At 36.0% G+C, this 23,477-nt stretch overlaps 1 protein-coding gene across 1 annotated transcript in view; it reads left to right on the top strand.

Moving 5' to 3' along the window:
- Positions 1 to 1,296: 1,296 nt before the first annotated feature.
- LOC118204022 (major facilitator superfamily domain-containing protein 6-like) overlaps positions 1,297 to 23,477 on the top strand; it is a 76,790-nt gene continuing 54,609 nt past the window's right edge. The window contains exon 1 of the mRNA XM_085813061.1: positions 1,297 to 1,427. The gene's annotated coding sequence lies outside the window, so the exon portion shown is untranslated. The remainder of the gene's footprint in view (positions 1,428 to 23,477) is intronic.

The raw sequence follows: 23,477 nt of genomic DNA, 5'->3' as shown, positions 1-23,477 counted from the left end.
CGTAGAATTGAAATATGAAAAAAAAAAAAAAAAATTATGACATATCGAAAAAAGTCCGATTTTGTGTCAAAATACCTATGCTAGAACAATGCTATATATAAATCTAATACATATACTAAGTCGCGCTTTCGAGACATGAAAAACTTAAGTTGAATTTCATGAATGGGCCCAGTAGAACGGGAGATATAGAACTGTCTCATTTCCCCTCCCGCAGTGTACGTATCTTGCATAACCGAAAACGAGTAGCCTCAGAATGTTGAAATTTTTTATATGGGACTGTTATAACATGTAGTTGTGCACCTCCCTTTTTGATTGCAATCGGCCCAACCAAAAGTAGATATATATACGGTTACCCGGCTCGGTGAGATAAGTTTTTTTATTGTTATACGTTGGTTTAATTGGGCATTTTTTGCTTTAAATCTGATTGAATTGTCTTGTTCTTATGCTGAGGATAAGTTTTTTATGCCTTTAGTTAATGTGCATGCAATATTTGTAGAATTATCAACAATTTAAAAGCTGTTTTAGTGATCATAAGCCTAACCACACCACTATTTATTTACATTTGAAATTCTTAATAGATAACTTTAATTCAGCACCAACTTTATAAGGTATTTCTCCCGCCTTCTTAGCAAGCCTTCGTGGTGTGGTGGCCTGCACGCTTCGTGGTGAGGTGGTCTGCACGCACATATTCCAGAGGTCCGTGGTTCAATTTCCGGCGAAAGCGTTGCTCATTTTTCACGTCTCCTGCTTCTAAAAAATACCTAATGACTCTACAACTTCAGTGTCTTTTTGCCGACTGAGATCAAAAGTAAACTTTCAATTTTGTGCAAAGAAAAATCTGTATTCTTGCCCGCTGGTCGAATTGCTTATTTTTGTGTAGAAACTTTAATTTTAATTTCAAACATTATTTTTTAACTGTATTTGGTGTTTTCTGTCTTTTGCAAATTTCAATGAAGATGCTTTAAATGTTTATGTATTTACGCATTGCCGCGAAGTAAGAATTGAATTAAACGAATAAGAAATATATCTGTAATGAAATTCGAGGAAATAAATTTAAATAAAATGCAGCAAAAATGTGTATAATTTAATAGGCCGTACAAGGAATTCATATGGTGTTCACATCAGATATTTTTCTTAATAATATAGTTAATAATATTGTTGCGCCTGCGCGCGCATTTCATTACTAGCGTCGGCGCATGCGCCTTGAGTTCTTGGAGTTTGTGACATGAGATTGTGAGCTAAGAGCGTGTGAGAGAATTCGTGGCTTCGAGTGGCCATGAACGATGTAAATTAATGAGAATAAAAGTGAGATATAATACAGTCCATTGTTCCTGAGTTTATTGAATTATAGTGTTGTGCCTGTGCAAAACATCGTGGTCCGTAATGGGCCAGAGATCTATGGATTATGAGTTATTTACAAGTAACAAGTAAGTCAGCAGTTTCGATTTTAGAATAAAGTGCCATTTTGTTATTTTGAGATACTGTGTAAGAGTTTTGAGATACTGTGTAAGAGTTTTGAGAAAATTTATAGTATTTATATACTGTGTTTAAGTAATTGAGAAGAATTACTTATTATCTTGTGTTATTTCATTAAGAGTACAATGTTGATAAAAGGTGCACTTAAAGAGGATTTAAAGCTATTAGCTTTAGAACTGAATATAGAATTAAGTGAAAAGATAACTGTTACAGATTTAAATTTAGCGATTAAAAGTAGTGAAGCTTTTAAATCCGATCCAAATTCGGTAATAGAGTTGGGTAATTCCATAGTAGAGCATCGTAAATCTGAAGAAGCTAAAGTATTACAGTTAGAACAAATTAAATTAGAGAGATGTAAAACAGAACTGGAAATTGCTCGATTGCGAGCTCAAACCAAAAGTGTTAATAACGATCAAAATGAAACTAAAGGAGAAAGTTCCGATTCCTTAGATTCTCTTATTAAAAGTATAAGAACACTAACATTGAAGGTTCCGAGTAAACCTGAAAACTGGAGTTATTTTTTCTTGTCTTTAGAAAGAGCTTTCGCGACAAAAAATGTGCCTGAGAAATCTAAAGCGGAAATATTGTTAAACTTGTTAGGGGAACGGGCTTCGAACATTATCGTGTATATTAGAGATGAGGAGCTGACTATGAAAAAGTAAAAGCCATTATTCTTAAAGAATTCGAACCTACACCACAAATTTTTTTAGAAAATTTTAAAAAGGCTCAACGCCTAAATGAGTCCCATGTGCAGTTCGTGTCGCGATTAACCACAAATTTCGAATATTACTTAAAATTGAGGAACTTTTCTGAATTTGAAACTCTGAAGCAGTTAATAATATCAAACAAATTGTTTGAGACATTAGATCGAGAAACGTCAGCCCCATAAGGCAAGCTGAAAGTTGGTTTCCGCCTCAAGAAATGGCTAAGAAAGCAGATTTATTTTTCACATCTCGCGGAAAGTCCCTTGCCGCAAGAGTGGACAGTTTTAAAAAAATCTCGCAATAATTACAAAACGTCGAAAAATGTTTCAAAGGTATTCCTTGCCGATGTAAAAGGTTTAAAGTGTGTTCTTTGTGAGGAAAATCATTTTTTGGCAAAATGCCTAAATTTCTTGAAACAACCGGTGAATGATCGGGTTGAAATCATCAAAAGTCATAAATTATGCTTTAATTGCCTAGCATTAAACCATTCTGTCAAAAACTGCATATCAAAGTTTTCGTGTTCCGTTTGTGGGAAAAGACACCACGTGACACTGCATTTTCCAGTAGAAAATAAATCATCGAAAGAGAAGGAAAAAAATAAAAACGAAACAGCGAGTAGTTCCAGTGTGCTTTCCCCCCTAGTGCCAGACTTTCTGCCTAACAGTGGTAATACTCTGCTTACAGCGACTAGTGTAAACAGATAAAAAAAAAGTGTTCTTCTGAGCACGGCTATTTGCTTTATTAGCCCCTTCGCACCGACTGTCACGTCTTCGTGCCAGCAACGAACACACTCACCTACCGGCCAGCACGCAGGCGTGCCAGAGCATTTTCCCGTTTACTACCGACTGTCACGTATTTGTGCCAGTGTCCTACAACGTTTTAGAAACTATAATTTCTGCCACAAGATGGCACTGTATGTCCATATGGTTTCAGATACATGTACATTAGCCCTTCTACTCGAAATGAGAGAAGCATGACTCACATACACGTGTTTTTGATTATATAAACAAACGGGGAACTAAATGTTTCCGAATGGCGTGATTTATGACGTCTCTTTAAATCGCACTTTATTCGCACGTGGTAGTTGTTTATTGTAAGTAGAAGTTTTATATGCGCTAAAGCGTTGAGTATTTCGGTTTGCAGTTCAGTTTTTAGAAAATAATTAGATCTTCTTAGACGTGAATTCTTTCTGTTTTTACCGTTGCAATGTCGAAGCGTCGAAAATGTTTAACAGAGCATGAGATAGCAGAAATGATGCAAAATATTTGGTACTATTCGGTTTCGAGGGCCGTAAAAAATCGCCAAGCTATTGTTGATGCCAGTGCTGCCAAAAATAATTGCGGCAACCCTAACGCAAGAAAGGAAGTATAATAGTAAATAACTATCTAAGATTGATGTTTTAATTTAGATGAAAGGTTAATTTCATATAATACTTTTTTATTATTATAATTTGTATAAAAAAGGCTAAACATGGCTAAATGGAAGCATAAGAGTAAATAATTATTTTAGATCATTATTATAGTTTATATAAAAATTACTAAAGATAACTGAATGGATGCTTGCATCGCTATTTCGCTACCGAGTTATCGCTAAAGCATAATTTCATCTCGTTGGTTGTTCAAACGTAATTTTCTATAATGAATGATGCCTTTTCTTTGAAAATATTCTCGGTAAAGTGCAGAATCACTCACTTATTTGTTTGCCGCTTTTTACAAGGATAAAAACACTTAGATTTTTGTCAATTTTCTTTTACTTTTTAAGTGAAAATAGGTAGATGTGTACATAGATAAAGTCAAGGGTGTGCGCAGTGCCATTTTTGTGCAATTCTAGGATTTTTTTTTAAGTGAAAATAGGTCGATGTGCACATGGATACCGAGTATGTGCAATTCTTAAAAACGCTTCAAGCAGTGGGTGATTCTGCACTTTACCCAAAATTCTATTGCCGACTTTTCGTCATGGGATATTCCCAAATAGTTAAATCCATAGGATATCAAAAAAGGATTTAAAAATTAAACTAGTATGTCAATGGTGTCTTAAGAAATATAGAACTACACTCATGTCCATAAATTAAGGATAATTCAGAGTCACGCGGAAATCGAACTCTAAAATATCACCTGTAAAATCACTACACACATCTTCAAGAATCATATGCAAATTTCAGGAAGTAACCAGATGACACCGATGGTACGTCACAATGACGAGAGTGTTAGAGAGTGATATATAAGGAATACAGGCAAAGAAGTAAAATTGTTCGCAGGCACTTCATAAGCATTTCAGTGCAATAACCGAATAGTTATGACAAGGACGCATTTGGATGATTTTTTACGTGGTAGAATTATCGGCCGTCTGGAATGTCGGCGTACCCAACTGGAAGTATCAAACGAACTTGGAATTGCCCAGAGTGTCATCTCCAGGCTTTGGCAACGATTCCAAGATGATGGTAATGTGAGTAGACGTTACAGCACAGGTCGCCCCAGAGTTACAACGCCGAATGAGGACCGGTATTTGGCAGTTACTGCCAAAAGAAACAGGCGGAGCACAGGCTCAGACCTGTTTCGTCAGCTCTCTTCAGCCACTGGTACGACAATTTCAAGGCATACCGTGTACAGACGCTTAGGGCAGATTGGTCTATATGCTCTTAGACCTGTCAGATGCGTTCCACTTACTGCAACTCACTGTCGCCTGCGGTTAGCTTGCAGTAGAGAGCATGCATTGTGGACACCGCAACAGTGGGCTTGTGTGATGTTTTCCGACAAGTCCAGGTTTAGCTTGCAGTCTGATTCTCGCCGGACTTTCATATGGAGAGCTCCAGGTACCCGTTACCACCAAGAAAACATCATTCAACGACACCGTTACGATGGTGCAGGAGTGCTTGTTTGGGGTGGAATTATTCTGGGTTCCAGAACTGACCTGCGTGTTCAAATTGGAACCATGACAAGCCAAATCTATCGGGACGTCATTCTGGAACAACATGTACGTTTGTTTCGGGGCGCCATGGGCGCACAATTTGTGTTTATGGATGACAACGCCTGTCCTCACCATGCAAACCTCGTATGCGAATGACTTCAGTCGGAGAATGTCACCCGTATGGACTGGCCAGCATTCTCATCGGACTTGAATCCAATAGAGTACGTGTGGGATATGCTTGGCCGACGAGTTTCAGACCGTCAATCTCCTCCTACATGTCTGCCGGAACTTCGCATTGGAAGAGCATTGCTTTTTGAGTGGTGTAATATCCCCCAAGATCAGATCGTTAATTTGATACTCAGCATGCCTAGGCGTTGTACGGACTGTATTGCATCGTCTGGGAGACATACAATGTATTAACAATCATACCAACCATGTAATATTGGTTTTTTGTAAATAGGGTTTTTTGTTTTTTGTAATTTGCTCCAGGGAGAAAAAATTGCTAATTTTTTTAATAATATCAAACATATAGTATCTTTTTTTTTTTTGCTCTTTACCGTTTGTTTAATAAATAAACGTTACAAATAAGTTAAATTTGGTTTGCTTCTAACTCTTCCTTTCCCTGATTTTGCATTATCCTTAATTTATGGACATGAGTGTATATAAACTTACGCAATCTGAAATCAACGCGTACGCTAGATTTGGCGCGCTGTTAAATGGGCACGTTTGCTAGATTTGGCGCTTTTGCACATACATTTTCGCTGCAATTTTTTTACGGCCCTCAAAACCGAATAGTACCAAATATTTCAGATATTGATTCTGAAAGATTAACTGAAAGACATTTTCCAAAACTTTGTTCAGAAGAGACTGATAAGAAAATGAGACGACGATGCTTCGTTTGTTCACATTCCCGGAAAAATCCTCGAAAACGGCAAATGAGTTATACGAGTGCAAGGAATGTAACGCAGGACTGTGTGTAGATCCCTGTTTTCAAATTTTTCATACGAAAAGAGAATTTTAAGTAATATATTTAGTTTTCAGATGTATAATGTTAAAAGTCATAAAATGGTGAGTAATTAAAATAAAATGTGTAAAATATGCATTTAAACAAGAAATAAGGTAATTAAAGTATATATATATAAATATCTATAAAGCATAAGCCGTTTAAATACTCTATAGAGCATTATTAAACAATGTGTTGATACTTCGGAAATTTCATGGATTTAGGCTTAGCAAAAAAGCCCTCGGCCCTGGAGAGACGCTCGCGTAAGACACTGCCGGCCTCCGCGATAAGTGCGCGTTTTCGCTACCCGGCTCGAAGGGGTTAGTGATGATATGGGTAAGCTACATTCAGTCAAAACATTACTTGATGGCGGCAGTACTTCATCGTTTATAAGCAGAGACTGTGCGAATAAATTCAACTTTGATTCTGAGAAGGTAAACATTGCGATTTCCGGATTAAATGATTCCTTGTTTACAATTCGGAAAAGAGTTTCGGCATGCATTAGCAATAAAGATAAAAGTTACATGAGACATTTAGACTTATTAGTAGTACCAAAAATCACGCAAGATTTGATTCCTTCAAGGAAAATTTATATTAAAATGCAGGATTTTTGTAACATAAAATTAGCTGATGAGAATTTTAATGTTCCAGAACGTACAGAGATGCTTTTAGGAGCTGAGGTTTTCTTTGAGATATTAAAATCTGAACAAATTCGCTATGAAAACTTGAGTCTTATTTTACAAAACAGCGTATTCGGGTTTATAGTGTCGGGAAGCGTTACATCAGAAGAACAGAGCCGCGTACATTGTGGGTTAATGAAAACGTCTAATGACTTAGAACAAACAATTAGAAAATTTTGGGAAATAGAAGAATGTTGAAATAGCCATTCCAAAAAAATAAAGAAACAGCAATATGTGAAGAACATTATGTGCAAACTCATAAGTGGAATGAAGAAGGGAGTTACATGGTAACAATGCCACTAAAGGAAGATCCTATTTGCTTAGTAAATTCAAAGGATGTTGCCCTTGAGAGATTAAATTCCCTATGGAAAAGATTAGTTAAAGACCCTGAATATTTGAGTCTGAATCAGGAATTTTTAAAGGAGTATGAAGAGCTTGGGCATATGACTGAAGTTGAAGAGAAAAATGAGCCTAGGGTAGTGTACTATATGCCACATCATGGGATATACCGACCTCAAAAAAACAACTAAATTGAGAACAGTGTTTAATGCATCATGTTTAACATCAAATGAAATTTCCCTAAATTCTTTACAACGTAATGGAGGGGTTATTCAAGATGATCTCTTTTCAATCATGCTTAGATTTAGAAAGTACCCATTCGCATTTACGGCGGATATTAGAAGAATGTATAGAATGATTAAAATTAACCCTGAACAGAGATGCTTGCAGCGAATCCTGTGGAAAAAAGAAAATGATGCACTTGTGAAAATCTACGAGCTTAATACTGTGACGTACGGTACAGTTAGTGCGCCATACTTAGCTATGAGAACTCTTAGACAATTGTCGGTTGATGAAGGTCCAAAATTTCCATTAGCTGCGCCAATCTTACTTAAAAATTTTTATATGGATGATGTGCTTAGTGGAGCGGAATCTTTGAGTACAGCTAAGGAGCTTAAATCTCAGTTAACTGCAATACTGAAGAGTGCAGGAATGACACTGCACAAGTGGTGCAGTAATCATGCTGAACTTGCGGAAGATCATTCCTATTCCTTTCCTAATGAAGCAGAATCTACAACACTTGTGTCTTGGAGGTCTAGAAGAGACTGTTTCTGTTTTAGAGTGAAACTCGATAATGACATAGTTGTTACCAAACGACAGATCTTGTCCACAATTGCAAGATTGTTTGACCCGATTGATTTACTAGGGCCAATCATAAGTAAAGCCAAAATATTCCTCCAACGGTTGTGGTTGTTAAAGCTGAATTGGGATGAATCACTACCAAAAAAGGAAGCTGATGAATGGAAGAAGTTCTCTACTGAATTGGAAGTTTTAAGTAAACTAGAAATTGAAAGGTTTATTCTTATTGTAGAAATAGGCTATGTGGAACTTCATGGATTTGCAGATGCCTCTGAGGTAGCATACGGAGCAACCATATATTGCAAGTGCCGTTCGAGAGATGGAGAAGTGAAGACAAGGCTAGTAAGGAGTAAATCCAGAGTCTCGCCTATTAAACGAGTTACTATTCCGAGACTGGAGCTTTGTGCGGCAGTCCTACTTGCAAGGTTGATGGTTAGAGAAATATCTGCATTAGAGATTCCTGTGAAAAAAGTTTTTCTGTGGAGTGACTCCATGATCGTGCTTTCATGGATACAAAAGGAGCCTTACCAGTTGAAGACATTTGTTGCAAATTGAGTGGCAACAATTCAAGAGTTGACTAATGGTCATCAATGGCGTCATGTGTCATCAAAGGAGAATCCGAGTGATCTTATATCCCGAGGTTTGGATCCCAGTAAACTTCTACAAAATGACATGTGGTGGAAAGGCCCTCTGTACCTGAGATACGACGACTATACAAATAGAGAGATTCCGGTGGAAGTCATTGTGAAGGACTTTCCAGACGAACTTAAAATCCTTAGTGAGTCTAATATTTTTCTTAATGTGAAAGCTAACCCTTTCATTGAGAATTTCTTAAATTTAAGTAACAATTACACTAAAATTATTCTTGTGTTAAGTTTTATTTTTAAGTTTGTAAACAACTGCAAGGGGAAGGACAAGGTTTCAGGTCCTCTTCAGAGCTCAGAATTAAAATTAGCTCAACTTAAACTGATTAAGCTAATTCAAGATAGTGAATTTAAAAAAGAAATCTCAAGCCTTGAAAAGGAGGGTAAGGTACCTCCAGATAGCAAGGTAAGAAGTGTTTTTCCATTTTTAGATCAATATGGAATTTTAAGAGTTGGAGGCAGATTAGCTAATTGTAAGTTGAATTTTGATAGAAAATTTCTTATAATCTTACCAAAGAATCATAAGTTGACTAATCTAATTATTGTGATGTTTCATAAGAAATACATGCATATTGGTCCACAAGGCTTACTGTCTATTGTTAGACAAGGGTTTTGGTCCTTAAACGGGCGTAACACTTGTAGAAAAATAGTACATGAGTGTGTCGTATGTTTCAAAGCAAAATCAGTGCCCTGTCAACAACTTATGGGTCAACTCCCTCAAGAAAGAGTCAACCCGAATTTTCCCTTCAATTGTGTTGGAGTTGATTTTTTTGGTCCTTATTTTATAAAATACCCACATCAGAGAAAAGGTCGCCTTAACAAGGTGTATGTGTGCATTTTCGTTTGTTTTGTTACCAAAGCTTGCCATCTTGAGTTGGTAACAGACCTGACTAGTCAAGCATTTATTGCAACGTTTTTTCAGCAGGAGAGGAAAGTGTGCACGCATATTTCCAGATAACGCAACCAATTTTTTTGGTAGTAACGCAGAATTAAAGAAATTGAATAGGCTAGTCAGCAAACCAGATGATGAATTAGGTAATTATTTATCGAGTGATAGTATAGATTGGTCGTTCATACCCCCTAGAGCTCCCAATCATGGAGGTCTTTGGGAGGCAGGTGTCAAATCTGTTAAGTTTCATTTGAAACGCGTAGTAGACAATTTAAAACTCTAACCTATGAGGAGTTTCTTACAGTAATTGCTCAAATTAAAGGCATTCTAGGCCCTTGCATCCTTTATCATCTTGTAGGGTTTATATTTATTTTAACTAACATTTATTTTAAGTTTAAACTATCTTTCCTGTCAAGCCTTACTTTCCCCTGGAACTGCCAATGCCAGAATATGTAAATTTGAGTAGAACGCGCAAGGATTCAAATTATCAGCGGAAGTATTCTGATTTAAATAGAAGGAAACAAGTTCGGTGGGTGAGATATTATTACTTAGCGAGCGAGGAGGTAGTTAGCGAGAATTGAAGAACCCCGCGTTGCGGCCTATGTGCTTGGCGGGAAGTAGTGGCAATTGTTCCAGTGAGCTTCAAGTCTGCTGAATTAGCAGCGGTATTGTAAAACGCGGTGAGTTAGTTATTTTAGAGAGCCTCGTAGTTAGAATCTTGTCTTTACTTTCTTTTCAGGTTATTATTTTTATTTGACTGCCAAGTAAGCACCGTCTGTAAGCGTCAAGAGAACGCAATTGTAATTTATTACGTTGAATAAAAAGGGACTTAAACCCTTCACAAGCTTCTATCTTTTATACAAGTTTTCACAGTCACCTCTTGGTTGCGTGCAAGTTGGAGGCGCGCAACTTTATAATCTGAACCAGAGGATTTTGATATATTGACACCAGGCCACTTCCTGATAGGCAGACCTATCACGGCTATTGCAGAACCTAATATTTTAAACGTTAACGATAATAGATTAAAGAGATGGCAAAAATTGACAAAAATTGTACGAACAATTTGGAAGTATTGGAGAAATAACTATTTTAGTGCAATGCAAGGAAGAACTAAATGGTTCTTTGAAAAAGACAATGTCAAGGTTGGAACTATGGTAATTTTAAAGACTGATAATGTTCTTGTATGTAACTGGCCTCTTGGCAGAATCGTAGAGATATTCTTAGATAAAGACAATAAGGTTAGAGTAGTTTCAGTGAAAACGAAAGGAGGTATTTTTAAGAGATCAATTAATAAAATTTGTCTTTTACCTATGCCAAATTAAACAAAAAGTATGTTTGTAATTAATTATTGTATTTTTTTATTATAGTAGTTTGATTTTGTTGATGTTATTATTTGATGTTTACAATTATTTACCCGTATTTCATATTGTCACTCTGTGTAATTTTTTATTGTAAGATCTAATTTTGAATGATTACATCATGTCAAGGCGGGCGGTATGTTGCGCCTGCGCGTGCATTTCATTACTAGCGTCGGCGCATGCACCTTGAGTTCTTGGAGTTTGTGACATAAGATTGTGAGCTAAGAGCGTGTGAAAGAATTCGTGGCTTCGAGTGGCCATGAACGATGTAAATTAATGAGAATAAAAGTGAGATATAATACAGTCCATTGTTCCTGAGTTTATTGAATTATAGTGTAGTGCCTGTGCAAAACAATATTACTTTACTTAATAATACAGAACACTCTCCATTATCCGCGGAATTGGGTGGCGCTAACAAAAATCGCGGATAATCTGAAAAAAGCTAAAAACGTGTATAGCAAAAGAGAAAACAATCATTCCAACTTTGAAAAATCGTTTTATGTATAATAAAAAGTAAAATAAACAGCAGGAAATGTTTAACTAACGCTTAATATTTTAGTATATCACTCAAAACTAACCTAAAATGCATTTTGTTAATGAAAACAGAAAAGTGCTTTGTACTTACGAGAGGGCGTCAAGGATATACAGAAAAATTAATGCATATGTACTGTTTTAATACTATAATGTATTATGTAATTACAAAAGCATAACTGTAAAACTACACCTTTTTGAAGAAATCAGTCATTTGTGTTTGCTTCTTGCTTTGGAAGCATTTTTTCTTGATCCGAGATTGCATTTTTCGTAGCATAAGTTTGTCGGCCAACTACGCGTCGTCTTGTTCTTCCAAATAGCTCAGCAGTCCGTCGACTTGTTGCAAAGCCGCTTCATGAGTCTTCCGCATCTGCACAGTGGGCTCTTCTTCGCCTTCACTTCGCTGTCCTTCATTCTCGATCTCTCCCCTTGCTTTCTTCACAATTTCGTCATCTGTCAAGCGTTCGAAGCCAGTTTCGTTAACGTCACACTCCAACCACTCGTTAATGTTTCCAGCATCGACCTTCTCACCCCCCGGAACTGTTTCCACCATATCGGCAAGAGTTGCCGTGGGCTTGTCTACATCTTCATTCTCTTCTTAACAACTCAAAGGCGTTAGCTTGTTGTTGGCTTCAACATTAGGCATGAGTTTTCTCCATGATTTTATGAAGGTTGACGGTTTCACTGAGTCCCATGCAGATGCAATATCGTAGATGCTGTCCAAGATTGTGTAGTGTTTTCAAAACACTTTCACATCATAACTTTCTTCAATTTTGGTCATTAGCAGCTTATTTCGGTATGTTCTCTTCATTGTTGCAATGACTTCTTGATCCATGGGTTGGATCAGCGCAGTAACGTTTGGGGGGAGAAAACTTGCAAAAACTTTGTAAAAACTTGTTCATCAGAAGACTTTATCACGCTTGTTGCTGGGTGAGAAGGTGCGTTGTAGATCAGAAGCACAGCCTTTTTCAAGCAGATTTTTCGAACCATTCTTGAAAAATGTTTCGGTTCATCCATCTTTTTTTTTTTTTAAAGTAATCAACGAATCCTTGTGCCTTTGAAATACCTTAGTTTTTTTTTCCTTTCCAATGACAACAAGTCTAAGTTTATGTTCACCGGTAGCGTTACTGCAAGACATTTTAGTGATCCTTTCCTTGCTGCTTTTATGACCCGCCGCTTTACTTTCACTTTCAAATGCTAAAATGCGAGTGGGAAGACATTCCCACAAAAGTCCCGATTCGTCGGCATTGTAAATTTGTTCAAAAGATAGCTCTTCTTTTAAAACAAATTCTTCAAATTCATGGTGGAAATCGTGGGCTGCTTGTTGGTCACCACTAAGTTTCTCCGCATGAAGTCCAATTTCTCGAATTCCATGTTGCTGCTTAAAACGAGTCAACCAGCCAGAAGACGCATCAAAATTTGCTTTCAGGCCTAACAACTCAGAAAAGGTTTTTGCCTTCGCCGCAGTGATAGGACCATTTACAGGAGTACCCTCTTTTCGAACTTGAGCTAACCACTCTGTCAATGCCGTGTCTAGCTCATCAAAGGTAGAACCCTTCATAGTTTTTCGCGTTTTCATTGCGAAAGCAGTCCGACATTGATGCAAAGTTCACCAGTTTGTCTTTTTGCTTTAGAATGTCACGCACTGTTGTTTCCGCGATTCCGTAATCCAATTTCATCTGCTGCCTTGTAGCGCCGTTCACTACTTTGGAAATTAATTCTATTTTTTGCGCAATCGTCAACACAACCTTCTTTCGTTTTCCTGACATTTTAAATTGGTAACGAAAAACACAAAACCAAAAAGCACAAGCACTGAACACAATAAAAAGATAAGAAATTAACTCCGACCGGTTCGCAAACACTATCAGGCTTAAATTAACAATGGCGAATGGGAGGAAGTGGACGTGTCAATAAGATTAAGACGAGAGAGGGCGGTGGAGCGGGCACTGCAAGGGTGAGTAAGAAATTACTTACTCATCAGAGAGGAAGGTTCCGAGAAGGTCGCGGGGAAGGTTCCGAGAAAGCCGAGGGAAAGGTTCCGAGAAGGCCGAGGGGAAGGTTCCGAGAAGGCCTGGGATATATTTGCTATAAATAAGCACGATGTTAGCAAATTTAGCATTTCGCTCGGTTTTATGAATATTTTTATTTTCTTTGCTTTACGCTTGTAAAAAAATGTGCGGCAGGCGCGGGTAATCGGGAGTCTACTGTATATGTAAAGTACTCAGATAATTTGCAAATTATGTATATTTTTACTAAAAGTATAGAACCAAAGGTTCTAATTACGCCGCTAAAGAATTCAGCAAATATTCAGAGCCTAATTAGTAAGCGTACACGTGGGTGTTTGCAAACCTGTGACTGTGAAGGGAATATAAACGAACGAGGGGTTTTCGGCAACTGTGCGCTTGTACCCTTTCATACATGTTTGTCGCAAGAGCTGGGTAATTTTTATAATCAGGTAAAATGAGTGGCCGCGATGATATGACGGAATTTTATGGAGAATTTTTGAGGACTGGAGGCGATTGTCGTCTGCAATTGGTGGAAATAGTTTCAGGACTCCGGATAAATATCTAGAAGGACCGAGCAAGATCGATCAAGATCTACAACGACGGACGAAGATCGTTATTTGGCATTTTCAAAGTGACGACACAGGACTACTACAGCTCTCGCGTGTTATCTGCTGCCATAGAAAGCTTTATGAGGGGAGAAGACCCGCTGTCTGCATAAGTGAAATATAAAAACAAATAATATATAGATACATAGGTATAACAAATATAAAAGAATACAATTGTATATTATATAGTTGTTGAGGACAGCCGTTGGCCTATTACTATTTGCTAAATTATTGTAATCTTAAGAAAAGATTTAAATAACAGGGTTGTTTACAGACCTCTGACTCTCATGGAATCTTTTTGCAAGAAAATAGTAGTGAGTCCTGAGCTGAACAATATTTAGTTTCTCGTGAATTTCACGTGGAGTTACACTGATATAAAAACGCGTATCTAAATTCAATACAGTTTTCTACTGACTGTTTAAACTATTCAAATTTAATTTAATTAGCATTATCTAAAACGTTTAAAAGTTTAAAGTTATAACAAATTCAAATATCAAAACAAAATGCAGTGGGTTTTCTCTAAGGTTACCACCCCATTCAATTCTAAATTATTTTAATTACCTATGGAGGTGGCCGTCTTACAGGGACAGTGTTCAATACCGATGTTAATTTATATTCTCAGAAATAAGGTCAGTTTCATAGGTGCTTTTTTAGAGAAGTAATTGTGACACCAGATTTTAATTTGGGTGACAATGAAATTAGCTAATTTACCGCGTCCGAAGGTATCTATTCGGAGACTTCATTCCTTTTCAAATCTGCAAATAGATTTGCTTTCAGTTTATATGATTTTGATATATCTGATATAAAGTATTTTATTCTTAGATGTCCAAAGTTATTCTGTATTACAGACCTCTATGCCCCAAATTTTAGGCAGCTCAAAAATTATCCTATATATTTTCGCATAATCTCGATGATTTCTATTCATAAAAACAAGGAAAGTTGGATGCTGAAAGAAGCACTGAAAGGAAACTAGTCATGCTCTAATTTGACCGAGCCTTGCATAACACTCTTTTAAAGCTGTGAACAAAGACGTTTCTTTGCATTACAGGCCTACTTTCTAATCAAGTAAGCGATCTCAGATTTAAGGTATGCTTATTACTAGCATCCAACAAAGCGAGATAATATAGCGCATTTCCAAATATCTACAGAAGTTTCTTGTCACCTTTTCGAAATTCTCATTATTTTCAAAAGAACACGAACATCAAGGTTCTTCGTTGGAATGGTCACTGTATCATTTTTATATGTTGGATAAGTGCTAAATGATGATTACGAGATCTACAAAAACATCGTTTATTCTACATTGCTAATCCAGTTATAATTAATAATAATAATAAATACAGTTACATATATAACATCTCCTTTTCTTAATAGAAATAATAAAATTATATATATTCTTTTAAATAATGAGATTTTTAACACTCCTACTAGGTCGAGTAACGTAGTTATGTCTATTTGCAAAATTTGGTGATAAAATACCTCTTTCAGTATTTGGTGGCACAACACTTCTGTTAGGTTTTGCAGAACTTACAGGCACATCTAAATTTGAAGTACTCCTACTAATCTCAGGTATCTCGAAGTTCATTTATAACTTCATCTTCATGACTTTCATTTTCATAGTTGTTTTGTGTTGCACACTCTTTACGATTAGTTCCTTTAAAAACGCCTCTTCTGTTTCTTTCCACAGTTCTTCCTTTTGTTCTTATCCTGTATAAACATGGTTTTTCTTCTGCTTCTGTAATTTTCCCACTTTCGTTTAGTTTTTCCCTTTCTTTTTCATACACACGATCTCCTACCTTCAGTTGTTTTAATGGTCTTGCATTTCTATTATAATAACTCTTATGTAAGATTTGTCTCTTCAGTAAATGTTGTTTATGCTCTTCATTTCGTTTAGTTTGGATGAAATTCTCTACTATAGGCATCAATCCATTCACTTTCCTTCCAAACATCAATTCTAAAGGTGATTTAATTCAGAAGAGTTATAATATTCACTGCTTGAAAGTAAAAGAGTCCTATTCCCAATACTTTCCATGGACCATTAGGTATTTCTTTGGATGTCATTGGTTCTCTTTAGTCTGGTACTAGCTTTCTGTAAACCTAAACATATTGTACAATTCAGTACCAAATCTTGAATTTCTTTTGACAATACCTGGCCAATATAATATTTCTCTTGCTTTGTTCTTGCATTTTACTACTCATGAATGACCATAATGAACTCTACTTAACATATCTTTTCGTAAACTTCTTGGTACAACAATACAGGAATTTTTAAATATTAATCCATTTTCTTCTGATAGTTCTTCTCTGAAGTTGAAATATGGTTTTGCGAGATCTGGAACCATACATTTCTCATTCGGCCATCTAGTTTTAATTAATTTTCTTAAAACTTGTAGTTCATCATATTTTCCTGTTTCCAGCTGAAAATTTTCCATTTTGTCTTTAGGCATTGGTATACATTCCACAACTAGTCGAACATGGGCTTCTCCGTCTCCTTCAAAGAAATTAGATCATTTATTCAGTAAATAATCTTTATAATGCATCTGCTATGAAAAGTTATTTTCCTGGTTTATATATTATCTTAAACTGATGGAGCGGTAATCTTATTCGCATCCTTTGTAAACTTACTGGGCATTTACTTAATGGCTTTTCGAAAATTGATCCAACGGTTTATGGTCATTTTCCACTGTAATATATTTTCCAAATATATACTGGTGAAATTTCTCACACGCAAATACAATGGCTAAAGTTTCCTTTTCAATTTGAGCAAAATTCTTCTGTGTATCTGTTCATGCATATGCTATTGGTAAATTATTCTGCAGTAAGACTGCGCCTAGTCCTTCTTGAGATACATCTACAGCTAAAACTACTGGCATGTTTATATCATAGTACTGTAAAAATGGTTTATTCACATCTTTTATTCTTCTAAATGCTTTTTCGTGTACTGCATTCCAGTTCCAGATAACTTGTTTTTTCAATAAATCTCTTAAAACATGATGTCATTTATGATACATTAGGTATAAATCTAGAAACTTATGTAATCATTCCTAGGAAAGCTTTTAATTCCTTGACATTTTTTGGTGGTTTTTATATCTAGAATAGCCTTAACCTTGTCTTCATCTGGTTTTAAACCATTTTTAGAAAATATGTCTCATATATTTGACTTCATTCAGCCCAAATTTACATTTATTTAAATTAAATTAAACATTCTTTTCTCTGGCTCTGTCCAACGACTTCTTTAATATTAAACCGTGTTCTTTTTTACCTTTACCTCATACTAATAAGTCATCTATTGAACTATAGGAACTGGGAATTTAACTGGATATACATATCACATTAAATTAAAACCAGGAGCTGTTAGTAAAATAGAGCCCTGTAAGAAATTTCCACTTAGCTTACTAAATCCATTAAAAAGGAATTGGCAAGAATGGAAAAAGATGGTATTATAAAGAAAGTTAATCAGCCTACAGAATTCGTGAATTCATTATGGTCATTTAGGTGTAGTAAAATGCAAGATCAAAGTAAGAGAAATATTATATTGGCAGGAATGTCAAAAGAAATTGAAGATTTGGTAGTAAATAGTAGATTTAGTTGTCAAACATGTTTAAGTTTACAAAAAGCTAATATTGAAAAACCAATGATATCTAAAGCAATACCTAATGGTCCATGGGAAGTGCTGGAAACAGATCTCCTTTACTTTCAAGAAAGGGATTATTTAATAGTTATAGATTATTTTAGCAAATATGTTGAAATTGGACATTTGGAAGATTTGTCAAGTGTAACAGTGTTAAAGCAATTGAAATCAATTTTTGCAAGACATGGTATTCCGAAAATAGTATATTCGGATAATGGTCCACAATATAGTTGCCATGAAATTTTAAGAGTTTGCAAGAAGATAGAATTTTGAAACCAGAACTTCAAGTCCAAATTACCCACATTCCAATGGGATGGTTGAAATACATATTCAAGCTGTCAAGCGAATGCTGGAAAAAGATGTAGTTGACAACAAAGATCCATATTTAGTATTACTTCCATATTTAGTTTAGTATTACGGTATGAAGACCATAAACAACATTTACTGAAGTGACAAACCTGACAAAAAAAAGTTGTTATAGGAATGCAAGATCATTAAAACCACTGAAGGTAGGAGATCATGTGTACATAAAAGAGAAAGGGAAAAAACTAACTGAAAGTGGGAAAATTATAGAAGAAGCAGAAAGACCACATTCATACAGGATTATAAGAACAGATGGAAGACTAGTAGAAAGGAACAGAAGAGATATTCTTAAAGGAACTAATCAGAAAGAATTTGCAATGCAAAACAACTATAAAAATGAAAGTTATAAGGATGAACCCGAGATACCTGAGATTAGTAGCAGTACTTCAAATTTAGATGTATCTGTAAGTTCTTCAAAACTTAACAGAAGTGTTGTGGTGTGGTGTATTTAATTATGGCAAAGCACACTAGGGCTATCTGCCTATGGGGAGGGATGCCTTTCGTGGAGGACTTTCTAAGGGAAACTGGCTCGTATACACGTTACACATGGGGAAAACCACGAAAACGCCCATGCAGCCAGCCCGTTCGCGGGATTCGAACCTCGGACCGAACTACCAGTGTTCAGCGTCTTTACCGCTCGGCCGCTGGTGGGCCAGAAGTGTTGTGCCACCAAATATTGAAAGAGGTGTTGTATCAACAAATTTTTCAAATGGACATAACTATGTTACTAGATCTGGTAAGATTGTTAAAAAACCTCATTGTTTAAAAGAATATGTGTAATTTTATTTTTATTATTATTTGTGTTATAAAAAGGGAGATGTTATATATGTAACTGTATCTATTATTATTTATAATCATAATGGTAGTAGAGTAGCAATAAAAAATAAACACTGTGAGGGGCGCTGGAGGCGTTGCGATCACCGAGGCAAGCGGCTGCACGTTGGCAGCGCTCTGTAAAAAAGTGTAAACCATTCCTTTCCCCTTATTGATTATCAATTAAATTACTTTGCATTAGTGTTTTTTCTACAAAACCTACACGTTTTAAAAAGTTTTTTGGCTCCGATGTTGATGAGAATAAAACAGCGAACAATGTGAGGATATACTACGAAAGCCTGGAATTTTAAGGTAAGTATCCTTTTTTCATCTAAACTAAATCAAATTTCTATAAATAAGTGCCTTTAAATCAATAAAGTTTAATTTTTCATCAGTTTTTAGCATTAAAAATACTTGAAATTGCTCATTGCTAGTGGCTTCCTTTGTGGTTACAATGCCAATGCCAATGATTTGAAAATTTCGGAGTGCCTATGGTTCAAAACCATTTACCTCCACATCAGAATTACTAAAAGTGAGCAGAAATAGGAAAAATTTTGGCATAAGTGATTTACTTGATGCTCAATAGCCAGCCACAGGCTCGAGAAAGCTTAGGGATAGAGATAAGATAGTAAAAACTTAAGTATCATAATTTTTTATAAGTTTTTAGGTTTTTTATAATTTTTTTGTATTTTATATTTTAAAATTTTTTTTGGTTTTTATAATTTTTATACACAATACAAACACTAAAGCAAAAAGCGGATAGGAAAGAGTTTACGATTAATAGGCTCATTGGCATGTGGCTTGTGTAGGATAGTTCAAATAATAAAAAGGGGACGCGATGAAAATATTCATAGGCAGATTTTAAAATCTGCGGGAGATGTGATTCTATGAGAACAGATTGATAATTTTGCTAGAAGATCTTGATTGCAGGTATTGATGATGGATAAAGCAATTATATGGCAGCTCGCTGAAGAGACGTCCTTCCTTCATGGCGCGGGGGCTGGAACTGATGTTGAGAGTCTTTGTCTGTCTTTGTCTTTTGAATGGTTAGGAGGCAATTAGCAGCCTCTGCTGCTTTAACCTCCGCTTTTGAAAAAGATGCCCTTAGGCGTTGGTATATATAATTGAAAAAATGGGCGTGTAACGCCGCGCCTACTAGGCGAAGCTGAAGCAAATACAAAGGTATGTAGAGTGAAAAAGCATCTGGGAGCTGTTCGAGCTGTGACAAAAGATATAACTAGCTGAAAAGTATGCTTAATAAAGCATTTGAAAAAATAAACATTAAGTAATTTAAATTAAGTATGCTTTTGAAACAGGTTCAGAATGAAATGGATCGTAATTATACTGGTGGGAGTGGCTCAAATGAGGAATAAGTCAACAGTAACATATTTCTGGTGAATTTCAAGAGTTCTCGTACGAGAAATGTTAAAGTCATATAAATTAACAGTATTCACAAACAGTTCACACTGTACAAAGTTCTGGAATAAACACACTTTTTAAGAAACACTTATAATTTTAAAAGACACAATATTTCAGCATAAGTCACAGTTTAGAAGGCGGGATGGTGAAACACACATAATTAATTCAGTTTGTGTGTCCCTAACAAAGTCTTTTTATAGGAACACTAATAAAATATAAAATTCTTGAAAATAATGATATAAAGTAATAATCCACTGAGCTTTTTTAAGTCCTAAATAAGTTGAAAAAAAACACAAAAGTCTCTAGTGGGGAAATATTTACAGTATGTACAGCTATTTACAAGTTTCACCACCTTGGATTATGAACAATGCTCCTAGGACGCTTAGCAGCATTTTCAAGTGTTGGATCATAATTGATTAGTTCCTTAATATGATCATATTGAGACTGTTCAATTTTACTATAAAAGTTGTGGCAGGTTGAAATAATTTGGTCAGCAATTGGTCTGATTTTTAATTCTTTGTGTATTTGCAAATTTCGAACGAACCAAGGAGAATTAACTATTTCTCTTAGAATCTTGTTTTGAAAGACTTGTAACTTGTGTCTGTACGTTTTGAACACTGTAGCCCATATGGGAATTGCATAAAGTAGTGTCGGTCTAATCAGCATCATGTAAACTCTTTTCTTTAATTGAATGTTTAATATTGAGTCTCTTTTGATGAGGGGTTACAGAGCCATTTTTGCGGCTGTAGCTTTCCGTAAGGCATATGCAGTCTGTTCCTTGAAGAAGAGTTGTGAATCGAAAATGACACCCAGGTATTTAATACTATTGACGACGGGGAGTGGCTGATCTTCTATCTTTATATTTACGTTTACTGGAGTAAATTTTCTATACCTTCTAAAGAGCAGAATTTGACATTTAGTCGGATTGACTTTAAGTTTCCAAGATTTGAGGTCATGTGCGATGATGTTAACTGCTTCTTCTAATTTGTCTACTGCAAACTGTGGTTTTAAAGATTTTGTAAAAATAGCGGTGTCATCTGCATATTTCACAAGTTTTGAATTTAGTGGGATTGGCATATCATTAGTAAAGATATTAAAGAGAATTGGCCCCAAAACACTTCCCTGGGCGACGCCGCTTTTGATTCTTTTTCTTGAGGATAAAGTATTATTGATTTTGACATGAAAATTGCGATTTTTTAGATAACTTTGCATTAGTTTGATAAAATTTATAGGCAGATGAGCAAGGTATAGCTTAAAGAGGAGTCCCTCATGCCACACCTTGTCAAATGCCTTTTCTAAATCTAGGAAACAGCTTGCAATAGTATTCTTTTTGGAAAAGGAATCGGCAATAAATTCAGTAACATTGAGAAGTTGAGCTGTGGGCGAAAACCAAACTGTTCATTTTGAATTATCCCTCTATCTTGCAAGTGTCTGGTCAGCCGTTTCTGTAGAACTCGCTCAAAAACTTTGCTAAGACTTGGAAGCAGGCTAATTGGGCGATAAGAGTTAACATTTTTTGGATCTTTGCCAGGTTTAACAAAAGTAATGATATGTGCCATTTTCCACTGCTGCGGAAAATAGTTAAGCCTTATGCAGGCATTAATTATGTTGGTAATTAGGACAATATATCCCTTGGGGAGAATTTTGAGCACTTTATTTGTTATCCCGTCGTAGCCGGGGGCCTTTCTATTTTTCAGATTTTTTATGATGTTTTGAATTTCAATGGACGAGGTGTAACCAATATGCTGTCCATCTGATCTATCAGGAAGGTGAATAATGAAATTAAAAACTTCCTCTTCTGTATCTTCATCTTGTGAGTTATTTGTCGTGAAGGTTTTTTCAAGGTGTGTTGCAAGAACTTCTGCCATATCTTTTTCAGAATATGCGATTCCAGTATCGGTGTGCAACGGTCCAATGTTGTCGCTATGAGTTTTTCTGAGCGCTTTCCCAATACGCCACACTGTATCAGGGTTGAAGTCCATTGAGTCTAATAAATTATTCCAACTATCAGATCTGTATTCACTTAGAAGATTTTTAATATTCCTATTTTTTCTGTTAAGAATTCTTTTGATACTAGGATCAGCAGTACGGCGCCAAATTTTAGCGGTGCGATTTTTGTCCTTAATTTTGTCAATAATGTTATCCGGAAGTTTTTCTTTTTTATGTTCTTCATATTTAGTAGATTTGTCAAAAGCACTTTTTATACAATTATTGACCTTAGTGATTTGATACTCAATGTCAGTAATATCGGCTAAAGCAGGATGCGCTGGTAGGTTTTCCAGAGAATGAATGAATTTATCCCAGTTTGTGATTTTTCTAAGTGGAATATTTTTTTCAAAGCCGTAATAAGTAAATCTGACAGGCAGATGATCGGAAGTTAGCTGGTGTGAAACTTGTAGGAAGGGAATTTGTGCAATATTTTTTGTGATAACAATATCAAGAACTTCGGCACTGCCAGTATGGCTGTATCTGGTGGGATCCGTTGGTCCAAAGATACTTAAATCATTTGTAAGGGCATAATTATGAAGGAAGTTCCCGTTTGCATTTGCACGTCGAGAGTTCCAGGAGTGATGCTTCGCGTTTAAGTCTCCGGCTAGTATTGTGGGAAGCATAATGCCGCTAAAGATGCTCATGTCACTGTTGCTGATATTATGTCCCGGGGGATTATAAGCAGAAATAATAACAATAGGTTCATTAGTGCGAGAGTGAGCTATGATGGCAGTAGTTTCAATATTACTAGAACTTGGGAGATTAAAGTAGTTGGCCTGCAAGTGTCTTCTGATGAGAATCAGGGTGCCACCGTGCCTGTTATTTTCTCTGTCTTTTCTAAAGGTTCTATAACCTTGGATGTTAAATTTATCACTAGCTCGAAGATGTGTCTCGTTAATTAAGAAAATATCAATGTCATGGCAATTAAGAAAGTTTATGATCTCAGTGTTCTTGCCACGAACTCCGTTGGCATTAAAGAAGGCGAAATTTAAACTACTGGAGGCAGTAAGTTGGATGCTTGCATAGTTATTTACAATATTAACATTCATAATTTAAATTTGCTAAAAGTTCAAAGGCTTCCCACCCTATTTGGAGCTTTTCCATTATTGACTTGGCTTTAAAAAAGCGTTCAAATAGCGCTTTGCCTTGAGTAAATAGATTTTTGATCCATTTCAGGAAATCCGGGGCGGAGCCTAATTGTTCTCTTTCGTGAGCTTCATTCTGGTTGGCTGATGAGGGACTGGCTTCATTAACATTTTCGTTAGTGTTTCTCCTACTGGGTAAGGGGGGGAAGTTCTCTAAGTAGTTTTCTGGAGGATTTGTTC

The sequence above is a fragment of the Stegodyphus dumicola genome, chromosome 3 (genome assembly GCF_044657685.1).
Source record: "Stegodyphus dumicola isolate Sdum_Otavi_A_Nest chromosome 3, ASM4465768v1".
NCBI classification, from domain to species: domain Eukaryota; kingdom Metazoa; phylum Arthropoda; class Arachnida; order Araneae; family Eresidae; genus Stegodyphus; species Stegodyphus dumicola.
This window is presented reverse-complemented; position numbering and strand designations above follow the sequence as displayed.